Source organism: Amphiprion ocellaris, chromosome 18 (genome assembly GCF_022539595.1).
Source record: "Amphiprion ocellaris isolate individual 3 ecotype Okinawa chromosome 18, ASM2253959v1, whole genome shotgun sequence".
In the NCBI taxonomy this organism is placed as follows: Eukaryota; Metazoa; Chordata; class Actinopteri; family Pomacentridae; genus Amphiprion; species Amphiprion ocellaris.
In genome coordinates, this window is record NC_072783.1 from 5,331,162 (window position 1) to 5,349,374 (window position 18,213).

An 18,213-nucleotide genomic window follows, 5' to 3' on the forward strand; every position below is an offset into this window, starting at 1 on the left:
GGCAGTTTGCTGGCTCTCTGCAGGCAGTGGGAGAGGTGAGGCTGAAGGCTGACATGTAATGCACACTGACAAAAGCCCCTGGTTTTCATTTGGACCCGCATTTACTGCATTTTCCGCTATTAAGTCTCAAAACAACAGAGAATCAACCTAAAGCCCCTATGCCGGAGCAGGGGACTTAGCATGATGCTCGTTGAAACGTAAGGATCAATGCGTAGACGGGTGTATGCTGGTGCACGAGGGACGGATGGTAAAGCCTAGCAAATGCAGCTTGAATGAATTAACCCAGAGCACCTTGAAAACGGAACTAAAAGCTCCATCTGTCAGAGAGGAATAACTCCCAGCGCTCATAAACCCTGCAGGTACATACAAACAGCCAGCGACCGGTGTGACAGCCCCTCCAAATATTTAGGCTACGCATCTATAAACTCTACTGTAGGTAAATGTGCATGCTTCATCTGTGCATCCACGTAGTAAAACACTCCCATGTTGCTATGCCAGCACAGAGCGGCAGCTGAAGAATTTGGCCACTTCCAAACCTCCTCTATCTCACCCTCCATCCATCAGATGGCCGTCAAAGCTACAAACTGTGGAAATGCCCACACATGCACACCCCAGGACGCGTTGTGTTGAATGCCAGGGGATGAATGGAAGCTTCAATCCTTTCAGATTTCGAAGAAGAATGAGCAAAAACAAACACGTAGAGTGAAGATGCATGCAGATGTTCCTGCAGATGATTCGGATGTTTTGGGTGAAGTCAAACAACGTCCACACTTGTCAGGTCTCAACAACCTGTTGTGCATCATTTATTCCAACTTCTAGTCAGGAGGCGATAAAAAACGGATGAAATGTTAATCAGGACTGCATTATTATTGTTGACGCCACCCTAAAAATGCATCAACACTAATATTTCAAACAGATGCATGTTTTTCTGAAAAGATTCAAATCATTATTACAACTGTTTTCCTTTGTTATGCTGCCGTGTCATGATGTCATCTTAAGACGATGACCCAAAGCTTGGAAACTATAGGAGTACTTCATATCACTAGGGCTGGGACTTTAACGCGTTAATTTTGATTAAATAATTACGAAAAAAATAACGTGTTAAAAAAAAGTGTTTAAAAAAAAACATGTTTAAATCACACCTGTAGAGGCTAAGCCCATGCTTGAAGCCACTTAGGTGCTTCACCAGGACTTAAGATGACAAACTTAACCGCCTCTGATGAAGAGAGCCCAAGACAAACGCTTGCGTTCCAATAATCTGTGCATTTATTGCTCAAAACAATTGCAGTTCAACAGTCTTCATCTAAAAACAAACAATTTATCATTACCGGCTTCTTTAGTGGCTTCTTCAGCGGTCAAAACTGTTTTACCTTCCGGGCGGAACACCTGCCCAGACAAGATTGGTTCCGATTTATAATATAGGGCGCTCATTGGCTCCTACAGCACCTTTCTCAGTCCCCTAATTTTTGGCCCACGGTAACACTGATGAACACTCCAGCCCAGTAGGTGGCGGCAATGAACCTAAAGTCTGTGAAGACGTGACGAAGATGCACAGGATGCACTGTAGTGGGTTACTAGCTGGTCACATGACAGCTTTAGCTTCAGTCTGGTAGAAACATCGGCCCGACATGGCGGCTCGGCTGCAAACTTTCTCTTTTATTACACAAACAGTTCAGCAAACAGTATTTCTGAAAGCATTTGAGGCCAGAAATAAGCTGCTGAATTTGTCCTGATTTTAGTTCAACAACGGCTAGTTAAGACGTTTAAAGAATATTTTGCGATGCACTGGGCCTTCACTCCCGCACCGAATTTGCAAAAAGTAGAAGTCAAGTCTACTTTATGCAAATGAGCTCCACGGAGACGCACTGAAACACAACTCGAAACACAACCAGCATGCAACGCTGCGCGTTTCACATAGACAATGAATGGGATGTCAGAAAATGACGGATGTTGTGGACACGTTAGCTATGACAGTCCTGGTACTGGCTAATGGTGGAGCCATCCCATAATACACCATTTTTCAAGACACCGAAAGTGCTTCAGTTTACAAAAAGTACAACAATGTTCAATAAAATCGCTGTAATTGCACTTTTTGTTGTCTAAGTTCACATATATGTCTATTTGTCATTCAGTCTCAATCTATATTTATTTGAACTGAAAAACGTTGCTCATTGTGTCAAATATTGCTATTTGACAAAAGTGTGATTAATCGTGATTAATTAATTACAAAGCCTCGAATTAATTCGATTATATGATCTGCATATAGCCTCTCGTATGCAAAAATGTTTTGGTTTTCCATAAAAAAAATTGAATATGAATGGTGAAAATGGAACTAGGATGCCAGATTTTAAAAACTAGTTGGGTTTTTTCACTTTCCAATCTCTAGCTTTACTACATCTAGTTTAAGTATTCAGAAAGTACCTCGCTGACTGACACAAGAACAACAAAATCAAGATCTCACAGCCTGACAAGGATCTATGATCTAAAAACAACCGACTGTGCAAAAGAAAAATACAACTGCAGAGAAAACTTTCTTCTCCTGATGGGGGTCTCTGATAGACTCAACATTTTGCTTTATGTGAAGAAAAATCAATTTGAAAAAAAAAATTGTAAAAAATTCACAAAAACAGTCATTAGTGGCAGCTCTATATGTTAACGTTACACCTCTAATATCTAAAGCTGCAATGCAAACATTTCTAAACGTCACATTTTATGGTAACTGAATAATCACAAACTATTTATCAATCAAAAGAACCAAATATGATCTGCATTTCGTATGCAACAATTTTTTAGTTTTCCATCATTTTAAACTTAATATGAATGGCAGAAATGTGACTGGGGGACAGATTTGAAAAACTGGTTGTTTTTATCACTTTCCAATCTCTATCTTTAGCACATCTGTACATCGATGTTTAAGTATTTGGAAAGCAACTCGCTGACTGACACAAGAACAACAAAATCAAGATCTCACAGCCTGACAAAGATCTATGATCTAAAAACAACCGACTGTGCAAAAGAAAAATACAATTGCAGAGAAAACTTTCTTCTTCTGATGGGGGTCTCTGATACTCAACATTTCGCTTTTTTTGAAGAAAAATCAATTTGCAAAAACATAAAACAAATTCACAAAAACATAGTGGTTAGTGGCAGCTCTATATGTCAACATTACACCTCAGAATTGTAAAACTGCAATGCAAACATTTCCAAGTGTCACATTTTATGATAACTGAATAATCACAAACTATTTATCAAGCAAAAGAACCAAGTATGATCTGGATTTAACCTTTTGGATGCAACGATTTTTTGGTTTTCCATCATTTTAAACTAAATCTGAATGGCAGAAATATGACCAGGAGGCCAGATTTGAACAATTTGACAATCTCTATCTTTACCACATCTATGTTTAAGTATTTGGAAAGTAACTTGCTGACTGACACAAGAACAACAAAATCAGCAAAGATCTCCCAGCCTGACAAAGATCTACAATCTAAAAACAACCGATTGTGCGTCTCTCTATCAGATAAGAAAAACACAAGTGTAGAGAAAACTTTCTCCTGATGGGGGTCTCCGATAGACTCAACATGCCCTTATTTAGATGGAGGGATGGTAGGACGGCAGTATGAGGGAGGCGCAGATAGCGAAGGTTTATTGGTTTGGCCTCGACCCCCAAGACTCTCCCTGGTCTTATTGTCCCAGAGGATGTCGGCGTAGCAGAGATGGAAGCTGCGATAAGGCCTGGGACTCCACTGGTTCCCACTATCTCCGACTGAAACCACCACAACGGGGGTAACCGGGGCACTCCCTCATCCCCCCCCCTCCGTCTTACACCATGTGCATTCCTGTAATGCCCACGGGATGGTTTATTCCTCCGACACATGGTATGTTCTGCACATGTTTGCTGCAGACACCTTGACACAAACACAGAACGGCGCTCTGATCTGGGTTTTGATAGATGTACGGGGGCCCTCTGGAAACATGTGCGCCATATGATGCTCCGGCCCCAAAGCAAGATGATTCAATCGCTTTTAGAGTATACGCTGACAATCCTACGGTCGCCGTGCACTTAGAACTGATCTGACATCAGCTTTTTTTTACTGCAGCGACAAGGTTACAACCCTCCATGGACGTTTCCCCCAAAAAACATCTGACTTGCATTTGTTTATGTTCATTTATCAGAGCATTCGATGGGGCCTGATTTATTTGCTTGAACATTTTTGTTTGTCCCAGAGGAGGCTCTGAACTAAAAGTTTGGAGTTCATCAACAAATATTTAAGCCAGGCAACATTTCTATGAGACGTCCACTGAGGCTGGTAGAAAATTATGTGTTGGCTTGTCAGCGTCATTAATCAAAAAGTCTTTTTGTTCCTGGAAAGTTTTTCTATAGTTTGAAGCTGTAACATTCATAATCTGTTAAATATAGAGACAGACAGATATCACATGTTGGGGTAATAACTCTTTTCTATCTGTTTCTGCTGAGCCATGCTGAAATGTGATATTGGGTAAATAGAGCGACGTTAATGATAACACACTTTGCAATCTGTCTGGAACACCTTGTAGGATTTCATTCTCCTGCCTAATCAAAAATGAATGATTTGGAATCGTTTTTCCTCAGTTGGGTGTTGCTAAACAGGGTTTTTTCCTGCATAAAGACATTTTTGGCAACCCCTAAAGAGGTTTTAGCCAAAGGAAAAGAAAAATCACCTGCACCGGAGAGATAAGAATCAAGGATTTAAAACATAAAAGAAAGTTACTCCTTTAGAGCAACTTTAGCTCATTTTAGAGCAACTTGAACTAATATAGAGAAACTTTAAAATAGAGCAACTTTAACTAATATAGATAAACTTTAAAATAGAGCAACTTTAACTAATATAGAGCAACTTCAACTTAGATAGAGCAACTTTAATTCATGTACGACACCGATGCATTTTGGCCTCAGTCTTGAGCCCTCTAACAGATTGATTATTAAGTTAAGCCTAGATTTAGTTAAATTTCCAAACTGGACAGAATTCACACATGGCTAGCTCAAGGACAGCTGGAAAGTTGACAATCCAACTGTTCTGATGCAGGTTTTTTTGCTGTATTTCTGCAACAATCTTTTTATCCACGGGTTGTTTTTGGGGCTCAAAGGGTTAAATAATGTTTAATGCATGTTTTTAATGCGGATGCCAGGAAGACCGGAGGCACAAATAATGAGCATTCTAGTAAATAAATAATAAACCTTTCTCATTACATGCAATCAGTGTGATCTCCTTCAATATATAAGAACACAGATAAAGTCCAGGATAATGCAGGTTTCTGTAGCAGGTACAACACGGAGAAGAGGGTCTGCTGAAGGCCGGATTCTGGCGATGATAAAACCCCGATTCTTCCACGGAAAAGCCTGAGTCAGAGGGCGAGCATCCTCTGCTGCATGTGTTATTAGATTACGGCTGTACCTGCTCGCCTTGCATCCCAACAGATGAAAGTGGTTAGGACAGCCCAATTAGGAAATTATGCTTGATGTTTCTAATCAAGGCCTCGGCCAGAACAAAGGGAAGGAGGCTCGCCCCGGCCTTTGGGGCTACGCATGTAAGTCTGGATGAGTCCCAGTCGCTTGGTGAAATGAAGAGTTCAATCACTCCACTCGTGCAGAGACACAATGCTCCCCGGTGTAATTACACTTCTGAGGATAAATATGGTTTTTATTAACAGATTACACGTTAAGAATGACTAAACATCATGGTGGTTGTTGAGGAGGTTTACACAACCAAACCACTCCTAATGAAATCGAAAATATCATGTTCGACCGCAACCATTCCTGACCTGAAGTTTAGTGTGTGACGGTTTATTCTGACCCGAGAGAAAGAAGTGATTTTTTTTAAAAAAAACAACCCACAAAACCCAACTGTTGTTTTAAACGTTTAAGAGATTCTGACCGCAAGCCAGAGCGCTGTAACAAGATCCACGTTTTATGTGCTCGTAAAAGCCACTTTTTCACACCGCAGTGCTGCCTCTTTGTGCTTTAGATGTACTTTCATCAGTAGATGTGGAGTTTGAGCATGAATGCTGCTTACATAAAGAGAGATCTGCATAAAACCAAGATTTAGGACCAGATTAATGGAACGTTGCATTTCTCTGAAAGGGGTCAATCTATGGAACGATCTAGACGAGGAGTCAGAAGAATCTAAATCACACGCAGGATTTAAAAACATGACTAAAACCAGCAGAGTATTAAAATACAAAGACATTAAGTAAGAGTTTCATAGTGTTTGTTATGAGTCAGAGTGGGGATGGATGGATGGATGGATGGATGGATGGATGGATGGATGGATGGATGGATGGATGGATGGATGGATGGATGGATGGATGGATGGAACAATAGATCGATAAAACGACAGACGATAGAACGATCGATAGAACGACCAAAAGAACAGCAGAAAGAACAACAGAAAGAACAACAGAATGACAGAAAGAACACAGAATGATAGAACAATAGAACGATGGACGATAGAATGATAGATAGAACAATAGACGATAGATAGAATCAACGACAGAAAGATAGAACATAAAACAATAGAACGATAGACAGAATGATAGAACGATAGAACGATAGATAGAACGATATAGATAGAACGATAGACAGATAGAAAGATATAGATAGAACAATAGACCGATAGAACGATATAGATAGAACGATAGACAGAACGAGAGATAGATAGAACGATAGACAGAATGATAGATAGATAGAATGACAGATAGATAGAACGACAGATAGAATGACAGATAGATAGATAGACAGATAGACAGACAGACAGACAGAGACAGACAGATGATGGTTCTCAGTGATGTATAGATCGTGTACAGATGAAATGCAGATTACAGGCAGAAAATCAAAAGCAAATCTGCTTATCAAGCTGAAGGTTCTGTTCCTTTGGTATGTTTTGGGTTAATGGGAGAATCAAGAGCATAACACTAAAATTTCCACAGCGCATGGAAACAATAATAAACAGGATTAAATGCAGACCTGTGATTCTGCAGCTTAATCTAAACAGCAACGCTCCCAGGCAGTTGGCCGGTAACATTATCAGAATGTAAATGCCTCTTTCTGGGACTCATGTTCTAACCGCATTGGGAAACCTTGAATAAATGGGCTGGAGCTGGAAACAAACTGATGGAGGTTGTCCACAGGTCACATTATGAACATGAGGGGTCACCGTTAATATCCTCCGTGGGGGAGATCGAAGACAACCTGGCCAGAAGCCACCAGACGACAGTTTGTCATTGCTTCACCTCCGACAGAGCAGAAAAGTAAACTTTACTCACTACATTTAACACAACTCTGCTGTCATGTTGGGTGAAATAAGTCTCCTCTTCCTCCCCCTGATGCTGGCTGCTTGTTCATTGTTTATCATCAGTTTCATCCCCGATCCGCCTCCCTGAATGGCAAAGTGCTGTTCTAATGAAACTGTAAAACTTGACTTTGGAGGCGCATTAAAGGAAAGGTTGGAATAACTTTTAGCAGCAGTGTCTGCCAAGATGAGCAGAGATGGCCAAAGAAAGTAGGCTGCCCACCTGGACGCTGAGCTCAGAGACATTTACTTTAGGAAACACTCCGTCCATCTCCGCTCTGCAGACACCCAACATTCATCTCTTTCCTCTCGGCATTAGTCAAAAAGCTTCAGTCCAAGATGTTTTCCATTTCTGTTCTAGGCAGTTTTACAGCAGCAGGTTTGGTAATCTTACATCGTGGACGGTCTGAATTTGGAACATGGGCTGCTTTTCAAAGGAATCAAACAGATCTCTTCGTGAAAAGGTGATAAATTCAAGTGTTTTTAAGGAAAATCCTGATCAGCTGAAACCACGTTTACACTTAAACCGACTGATTAGAAGAGCCTAAATTATTAGTAGGTATAAAAAGCTAGCATTTGCAGCATATTAGATCATCTGAACCTGGTTATTTTACACTGAAATGCAGCTTATAGTGACAAGATTTCTGAAAATAGAACTACATAAAGTGGTGTTGCAGGACAAGAACTATTTAGGAATATACTGCATACTACCGTTCAAAAGTTTGGGGTCACATAGAAAAGTCCTTCTTGTTGAAAGAAAAGCATTTTTTTCTGAAGATACTAATACAGAGCAACTTTAACTCATTTTTGAGCAACTTTAACTAACATAGAGCAACTTTAAGTGTGCGTTTTCTTGGAAAACGTGAAATTGTCTGAGTAACCCCAAACTTTTGAACGGTAGTGTAGTTCAACTTTAACCAATATAGAGGAACTTTAACTCATTTTAGAGCAACTTTTCCAGATTTTTGAATGGCAGTGTAACGCAGACAAGTTAGCTGCTGTTTTTAGATTTCGGGTTGGTTGTTGTTCTGCTGTTTGCACAACTTTTTGTCCATCCGTTTAAATAAAATGAAGCCGTGTTGGCGACTTCTTTGACATGGTGTCAGTTCAGTAAACACTACATTAGTTAGACAAAGAAGTCTCCATCAGGTTGGTAAAAATAATGGATAAATCCTGACAGAGTGTTGACGCAAAGTTTTTCTGTTTATGAAAGTAACACCAGCAACAGTTCAACCAGTATGTATTGGTCAGAAAAGAGCACATTAACCAACCAATCATCCTGGAAACTGCAGCGGTAATTTCATTTTGAATGTTCAGTCACTGCTAGCCAGCTAGTCCAGCCCATGTAATCTCAGTTTTCCCTACCTGCATGCTGTCAGGTCGCTGTTGTGGGTCTTGATGTCATCCTTTTATTCCGCTGATCGACTCCGACTCAACCGTCTTCAACTGCAGCCGCCAACAGTAGTCCTTTGTTCTCTAAAACCAGAACCTGCAGCAGGAGGAGAAACGATTCATGTCCGTAAGAATAGATGGAAATACGGTGGACATTCAGCAAAGCAGTGGAAATATTATTCAACACTTTGAGTTTCACAATAACATCACAGCAAAAACAACATGCAGAGCTTTGTGAGTTTAAAACAAGGAAACTAAACACACAACTAATCATGAGTTTCTGTGGAAATGATCTTTAGCTAGCAGCATGGCTAAAAATGGTCCAGAAGTTTGGTTGAGACTGAAATATTTCAGCAACCAATGAATGGAGTTTACAGTGATTTTACAGATGCTCCCTGTTTTGCTAAATAAAAGAATAACTACGAAAATCACAGAAAAATAATTTATTTACATGTTAATTGTTATAAGACAAAACGATAAATAGTATCTGCGAAAAAATCTGTATTTATCCAAATGCTAATTTGTTGTTTCATGTTTAACCATAAAATTACATGATAGGTTTTTTTTTTTTACCATATTTAAATCACCTAAGAATACTGTTACTGTACTGCTATTTGCCATTATTTAAAAGGAAAATTTTTGATTTATGTATATGGACTGAAAAACAGTAAATCTGTTTTTTTTTTTTAAGTAATAAAAATAAATAAATGTAATAAAATAACAGCAATACAAATCAAATATTTATATTTTTACAAATAGTAATTTGTTCTTTCATAATAAAATAAATATTAAAATAATAATAACAATAGCAACAAAATAACAGTTTTACTGTATTTAAATCAGAAAAAATATTTTATTGCCATTTGCCATTATTTACAAGGAAAATTTAAGATTTATGTATGTATGGTAAATCAGTTTTTCAGCTGTTATTTCACAGATTTTCCCTGTTTCATGAAATTACAGAAAATATATTGTAATATCACAATGAAGCATTCATTTACATTTTGACAGTAAAGAAAAAAAATCATGTGTCATTGTGTAAATCCAATGAAATTTTTTGAAAATGTAATAAAATAAATAATAAGGAGAACAATAATAAATAAATATAATAATAACAAAACAACACTGTTTTGCTATATTTAAATCAGGAAAAAAAATATTATTTTATAGAAAATTACAATTTCTGAATATTTACCGTATTCCACCATTTTCTAACAGATTTTTTCAGTCTTCTCACAGGATTTTTTTTTGTTTATTTTTTTACAGTGCAGAAAATAGAGAACGAAGACTCCTGACCATGGCAACCCCCTGATTTTTAGTCCAGTGTCTAAGCTCATGGAGGTTTTAGCATGTTGACTTAATTGTTTGAGAGTTTGGGACATAAACATCCTCGTGAGTTTTTGTTTTGTTCATTTCTATTCCAGGTGAAGCGTTCTCGTATAAATGGCTGTTCTTCAACAACACACTGAGGCATCTGGATCATCTAAACAACCAGAGATCTGCCCTCCTATTTATTAAATAGGAGGGCAGCTTCCTCCCGCTTCCTTCACACAGAGAGCAGAGGAGGTCCAGTGGATGGAGTCTGAGTCATGAGGCTGAAAGGCCGGCCGACCTCTCCCAGGTGTCCTGTATGACGGGCCGAGTGTGATGATGTTATGGGATTATTTTTATAGAGCTGCAGCATGAGGATACTCTGCCATGAATTCTTCAGCCTCCATCTGCAGCATTTAGAAAAGAGGGAGCTGCTCTTTTTCATGGAGGGAGATTAAACACTCTTGTTATATATATGTATGTATGTATGTATGTATGTATGTATGTATGTATGTGTGTGTGTGTGTATGTATGTATATATATATATATATATATATATATATATATATATGACGCGTCGCCTTCAGATGTGCACTCCGGCTGTTAAAATCCACCTCCAGCCTCACGTACCGGCGTGAAAAAGCGCCACACACACTCCTCTGTGTGGGCATGAAAAGCCGCTCTGCCAGGTCGGCCTCCTTGCCAGGTCTTTCTCTGAGAACTAACCAAATGCTCTGACTTTGTAGGTTGGAGACCACCAGGAAAGTGGATGACGAAAACCACCAAAGAAGCGCTGAAGTTGCCAGATTTGCAGGCTCGAGGCCAAAGCACTAAAAAAAAAAACCATAGTGACAGCACACACACACACACACACACACACACACACACACATATATTTACAGGTATTTTAATGCCTCAGTTGAGCCTAGAGTCATTCGTTTTCCACAACAAACACTCAGAGACATCAATGTCACGATCCGAGCCCAGCCGTGGACAGGTGAAATGGCCTGAAAAATAGGAAGAGTCAAAAAACTAAGCCCTCGTTTTCCGTGCATCATTAAACTGAAATACGTCTTTGGGTAGCAGCGAGTCGTCTGCCATCTCTGGGCTTCTTTTTCCAGCGCATTAATCGTCAGAAGTGTCCTGATTGGGTGAGAATGGAGACGCCACCGACAGCCAATAGTCATCCTGCGTTAAGTGGAACACATGTGGGCTTCTGTTACGACTCCTCGCTCTGAGAAAATATAAGGTTACCTCAAAGTAAATCTCCACGAGATGGAACAAATTTGCTCCCATATGTGATCACTCTCTGGCATTAAGAGCTCTGATGTCTCGCTGTATTAGGAGACATATTTGGTAGGAACACACATTTGGGCCCAGTAAGTACAAATAAGTCCAAATATTAGATTTGTGGCAGTGAGACTTGACATTATAAGCACTCTGGTAAGGGTCCAATTATTTAGACTCAAGAACGCTGCATAGCTGACTGACTACGTAAAGCCTGAAAACCAAGAAACGCTCTTCTTATTTGGACTTTCAATCACTGATAATCAATCACAGTGGAAAAAACTGCATCTTTTTGAACAATTTGCAGATTTTTATATATATATATATATATATATATATATATATATATATATATATATATATATATATATATGTATATATATATATATGTATGTATAAATATTAATAACAATATGAAAAAAAAAACTGAAAAAACCCTTTTATTTAACAAATTAGCCCCAAAAATACAGGCCAAAGCTCTAAATTATGTTCACATTAAAAACAAATCTGCATTTTTGTCATCGAGAATTTGTTCTTTTACGTTTGATCACAAAATCACACAATTCTTTCTATACTTAAATCAGCAAAAATGTCATATTACGCTGCCATCATTTCAAAGAAAAAGTATATATATTAAGAGTTTTAAAAATGGCAAATAAAACAGTTTCCCTGTTCTGTTAAAATACAGATAATATCTATAAAATCCCAGACAAAACTATTATTTCACATGCTAAACCTAAAGTAACCGGCCCCTAATTATGTCCACATCAAAAATCTGTATTTTCGTAACCAGTAATTTGTCGTTTCACAACATTTAAAGATAAAATTGCTCATTTTTACTGTATTTAAATCTGAAAAAGTGTCCTTATATTACAGTTTTTCTCTTTTTATTACAGTTATTCTCAACATAAAAAAAATAATCTATACTAAGGATTAATAAATGGTAAATAAAACATTTATCCTATTATCATAAACTACAAATAATATCTCACAAAATCAGGGAAAATTAAAGTATTTATTGACATGCTGACGGAATAAAAAACAGGCCAAAACTGTTTTATTGTCCACATCAATAGTATTTTTTACAAATACTAATTTGTTCTTTTAAAATATTAACTCAAGAAATTGCACTTTTTAAAATTATATTTAAATTAGTTTTTTTTAAAAAAGCATTATTTTACTGAAAAAAAAAATTAATTTAAAAGTAATTTTTTTTAATTGCTTTTAAATTGTAATTTTTAAAAATCAATTTACCTGCTTTACCTACCACCAATTTAACTACCACAACATTAAACCATAAAATTATTTAATGTACTCAAATTATTATTTACTTCACAGATATCTTCTCTTATTTGAATGAAAAAATATATGTATTAGCTTAAAAACTGATTATTTCTAAACTGTTTTCTATGTTTTTTTGGTTTTTTTTAATATTGACTTTTATTTTACAGGTTTTACCTGTATTGTTAAATTACAGACACTAACTAGAAAACAAGAACAAAAAATATTAATTTACTCCATAGCCTTAAAGTCTGAGGCCAAAGCTGTAAATAATGTCCACTTAAAAAAAATTTATATAATTTTCATAAAAGGTAATTTGTTATTTTATAATATATGACCATAAATATTATACAATTTTTTATGTATTTAAATCAGCAAAAATTTTTTAAAACTGAACGTATTTTATATAGTTTTTAATTGTAATAACAAATTGTAATTTTTAAAAATAATTTACCGATATTTTACAATTAGCTCTGTCTTGTTAAATTACAGATACTAACTAGTACATTTGCACAAAAAAATTAATTTACATGCAAACCCTAAATTAATAGGTCAAAGTTGTAAATAATGTCCTCAACAAAAATATGTATTTCAAACATACATTTTCATGTTTGACTATAAAAATCCTACAAATTTTATGTATAAAATCAGCAAAAAATGTCAGTATTTTAAAAACATTTGCTATTATTTAAAAGAATATTTATATATATTAAAGCACAATTGAAGTTTTTCTTTTTGCTAAATTAGAGAAAATAACTTGTAAAATGACAGAAAAAAATATTAATTTGCACATTAACACTAAAAAAATTTGCCTATTATTTGAATTAAATGATATGCGTCAGGGTAAAAACTGAATGTTTTTTGAAAAGTTTTATATGTATTTTTTTAACAATTTACATTAATATTACAGGTTTTCTCTGTTTTGTTAAAATACAGATACAAACCAGAAAACTTGCAGAAAAAATAATAATTTACACATTAACCCTAAAGTATGAGGCCAAAGCTGTAAATGATGTCTACAACAAAAAGCTGAATTTTCATCTACATGCTTTATGTATAAAAATCAGGAAAAAAAGTCACTATTTTAAAAAACATTTATTCATATAAAAGACAATTTATATATATTAAGGAGTAATCAAAGTTTTTCTATTTTACACATTTTGCCTTTTTGCTAAATTACAGAACATAATTAATTCACATGTTAACACCAAAACCAAAAAAAACTCCAATCTACAAGAACAATTTACCTATTATTTTACTTTTTTCTCCCCCTGTTTCATTATATATAAGCTGCTTTTAGTCATAAAGTGAGCACTTACAGTGGAGGTGAATGAGGGCTGCAGCTTTTATTTATTGAACTAATTAATTAGTTATTTGCTCTTTAAAATGACAGAAAATGTCCATCACTGTTCCCAAAGTCCAAAATGACAAATGTCTTGTTGGATAATTACAAATTCTAACATCAAACATCCAAGCAATAGTCCAAAAACACTCATAAAATTAAGAGAACCAGCCATCTAATAGTAGAACTGAACAAATAATCAGCTTTAAATCAGAAATACAGTTGGAAAACCACAAGGTGTGGCTGTTACAACATGAGACTGGTGCTGTAATTTAGTTTAATTTGAGCAGATTTAAACGTTAAACTCAGATTGGAGCTTTCAGGGGTTGTTTATTCTCGCCATCGATCAACGTACAATGTGTGGTTTTCTGGCTGCACGCTGTGGTTTGGACGCCATAAAACCCAGACTCATTATTCCACTGCCACACCTCGAACACTTAGCGAGGAGTCTGATCCGGGGTTTAAACTGTCATGCCAATGATTTCACAGATTCATGCCGTTCTACCACAAATCAAACTGTATTATCTGTCAGAAAGAAGCACCATTGCATATTCTCTCCAGGCTGTTTAGATGTACAGGCTAAAAAACATGAAGCAGATAGTGGACTATCTATCTCAAGATCTCCTAAGTCCTATGAGGTTCTCTTGAGAAAACAAAAGGTTGTCCTCATGCAATTACAGCTCAGAACACAATGTTGTCGTTTCAAGACAGGAAAATAATTCCGTCATTCAAATTATCTATTCAGGATAAAAAAATAAATTAAAAAACATACATCAGATGATAGTGGGTTTAGAGTCTGTGAAACTTCAGAAAACTAAATAAAGGGAACAAATCTCATGATCTTGAGAGAAAAGGAATAAAAGTGCAACCTTTTTCGCCCTTAGCTTCTATAAAAAGCCCAACATAAACCACCGGTGCGATCAAAAAGCTCTGAAACTGTTCAATGTGCATGTTTGTTGGATTTGGATTCAACATTCTTGGTTGGTAATGATCGAACCTTCATGTGGAGAGTCATCACTAGAGATGGGTCTGTGGCTACCACCAGAAGAAACAGCAGTTTCTAAAAAAACGCATCACCTCAGGAGCTTCTTGTTTTCTTCAACATTAATGTGGTTGAACACCTTGAATTCATCCCCAAAGTTTGGACTTTCAAGGCAAATTCATACCTTGATTATGTTCATTTTGTCATATTTTATATTAGATTAGCGTTTTTTTGAATCAACAAAGAAACGCTAATCAAATTTTATACCTTAATGTCCTGAGAGGTATGATGGAGAACATTTGGGACAATTAACCTTAACTGTGACATGGTGGCTTGCAGGTTGTCCAATAGTGATTATAGAGGGCTTGATTAATTGATTAGTTCCCAAAACAGTCAATCACAAATTCCCAAAACAATGCTGCATCTTTAAACCAACAGCCCAAAACACAAGTTTAGATTCTAAAACTAAGAAATTCTGGAATAAAACAGCTGATCGGCTTTCATAAAATAATTCAAAAATATATATAAATCAAATAATTTCATCTCTGCACTTTAATATAATGTAGGAATGAACACAACTGAGTAAAGCTAATCCTTCTCGAAAATCTTTATCAATAATTCCTGTATTTCAAACAAATATTTATGCACAGTAACAATTAAAACAGAAAACCTTTCATAGCTGTCTGTTTCTCAGTATTTTAAGCACAATAAGGCAAAAAAAAAGTAAAGAAATTGAAAGTCCAACTCACAGTTTCCTCTGAGTCCTGGATGATGGAGGCTAGCAGGCCGCAGCTGAAGCCTGACCTCTCCCCGGTGAAAAACAACCGTCTGGTCACCGGTAGCTCCTCCACTGTAACACCAGGCTCCATAAAACCGTTTTCCCGGTAACCGTGGCTCGTTCTAACCTTCAGTCCGGCGTTGTCTCCAGCTTTCACCTGTCCACGGTTCATTAATCCGCCTGCCACATAAGCTAACGCTAGCATAGTGGCTAACATTGGCATGCTAGAGGCGACATTTAGCATCCCCGTTTCGGCTAGCTTAGCTTAGCAGCTAACAAGCAGAGATACGCGGAGCTCACTGCTTCAGATAAACAGAATCCAGGTAAAATATCTGAAATAAGGAGGAAACAGAAACAGAGAAAACAACATTTTATCCCGAGCTACTCATCCAGCCTGTTTCTGTCTCCATAGTTTTCACTATCTTCCCTCCTACCAATCACAGGTGCGTTTAATTAACCTACAAATCGCGAACTTCCCCAAACAACAGTGTGAGGACTTAGATTTATAATTTCAAAGCATAAAGGAACAAAGCAATAACACACTCACACTTCGAAAAGATTAAAATTTAAATATGATAAGACCAAACTTGCCAGATTTTGCTACGAAAAATTATGACCAAAAAAATGCAGTCCTAAGATCCATAGAGTACATGACCAAATAAACATTTAAACAGGTAAAATAATATACAACTACAATAGAAAAATACGAAGTAATTCTAGTACTGCTAGCAGTAAAATAATTTGCACATGAATCTGAAAAATCACACATGAAAATGTAATATTACACCGTAATGAAATATTGCACAAAAAATGAATTATGGCACATGATAATGAAAAATTCCACCTGAAAATGAACTATTGACCATGATCAGAAATACTGCACATGATAATAAACTATTGCATTTGATAATGAAATATTGCATATTAAATTGAAATGTTGCATAAAATATTGCACTTGAAAATTAAATATCACGCATATGGAAAAACTACACATGAAGATGGAATTTATGGAATACATGATTAACTTCACAATTCTTTCTGCATTTTTTTATCCCTAAGTTGTCACATTTTCTCACAGAACTGAACTCTCCTGAAATCACTGTTCACTCAAAAAAACATGAAGTTTTTGTTCCAATTTTATGTCCTCCAATCTGATTTATTGAAGATTTTCTATTTTCACAGCAAACTACAAGTTTCAATTTATTTTTCAAAAGCTGAAATGTTGGAATGACGTATTAAATATTCACATTTATATATCTAAGAACTGTAGCACGATTCCAATGTTGTTATATGTTGAATCTGACAGGTATATAGGCAAATAACCAAATATTACAATAGCATGTCAGTAGTCAAAACTTTCACTTCTTTCTTAGTAATTTAAAGAATGTACATTCTTCTTACTTTCTTAGCTGATTGCAATTTAATGTATTTGGCAGTAAATTCTTCGTTTTGTTCAGCTGATAGAGTTTCTACTGTTAGATGAAATGTTTGGTGTTGAGCAGCAGTGAGCGCTGCAGCTTCTGCAGCTATAACTCAGCAAACGTCGTCGCCTCGGTTTCTTCACTGACCTTTAGTGTCATCAGGACGTCAGCAGGCCTCTGTAGTCGACGTCTCAGCGCTCTAAACACCCTGAAAAATCATTATCACCGTCAGATTTTACCCATTTCAACCGGTGGTTACACTGATTCTCCTCCCATGCTGTTCTTATCTGATAATGTTTTCCACAGGTTGTTGGTTCTGAAGCTCCGGGTATCGCCTGTATTTTATATTTTATGGATGTAAAGTGTTGAATGATGAACCTTTTTAAAAACTTTGGTTTATTAACATATTTAGTGTCACCACTGTGTCAGATCCTGAAAATCACACCTTTACTATCAGCAAAAAGCTGAACTGATGTCTTTTGATGGTTTATTTTTATTTTGTTTTGTGGTAATTTTTGACTTTTTTGGTTATTTTGTTTGTTTGTTTTTGCAATTTCTCAATGCTCACCCATAATCTGAGTTTAATACATGCTGTACCTGCAGGGTTTGTGACTAGTTCGGACCAATAAGTGACTCAAAAAAACTCAATCCTGCAGAGAACATAGATTTAAAATCAACTTTTTAATGAAGGCAACATCTTGTGACTCATTATAAAGCATGAAAGGAGTGATGGAGTCTGGATTTTTCAATGAAGGAGAAGGTACAGGTGTCATTTTTACAAAGTGGACTAAACAGTATGGGTTATTTTACAATAATTGAAGTATTTTTATGTGTCTTAGGATGTGTTTTAGGGGGATCTTTAAGTAAACTTGGGATGTGAAACTCATTAAAGTTGAGTAAAAGTAAGAATTTTAGACCTGCAAATGCCTGGTGGTCAGTGTACAAAAAATATCTTATGCAATTCATGAAATAAATTTACCATCTTCTTCATTTATTAAGGTAATTTTTACAAAGTGGACAAAACTGGGTTATTTTATTATAGTTTAATGATGAAAGTACTTCATTTTCTTCATTCCGCTGAATCTTTTTGC

General features: G+C 36.3%; 1 long non-coding RNA gene across 1 annotated transcript in view; it reads right to left on the minus strand.

The window, feature by feature from the left end:
* LOC111568519 (uncharacterized) overlaps positions 1 to 16,146 on the minus strand; it is a 90,153-nt gene extending 74,007 nt beyond the window's left edge. Inside the window, exons 1-2 of the long non-coding RNA XR_002746132.2 lie at positions 15,673 to 16,146; positions 8,694 to 8,817 (exon numbers count right to left, since the gene is read on the minus strand). This is a non-coding gene — a long non-coding RNA (uncharacterized LOC111568519). The remainder of the gene's footprint in view (positions 1 to 8,693; positions 8,818 to 15,672) is intronic.
* Positions 16,147 to 18,213: the final 2,067 nt, after the last annotated feature.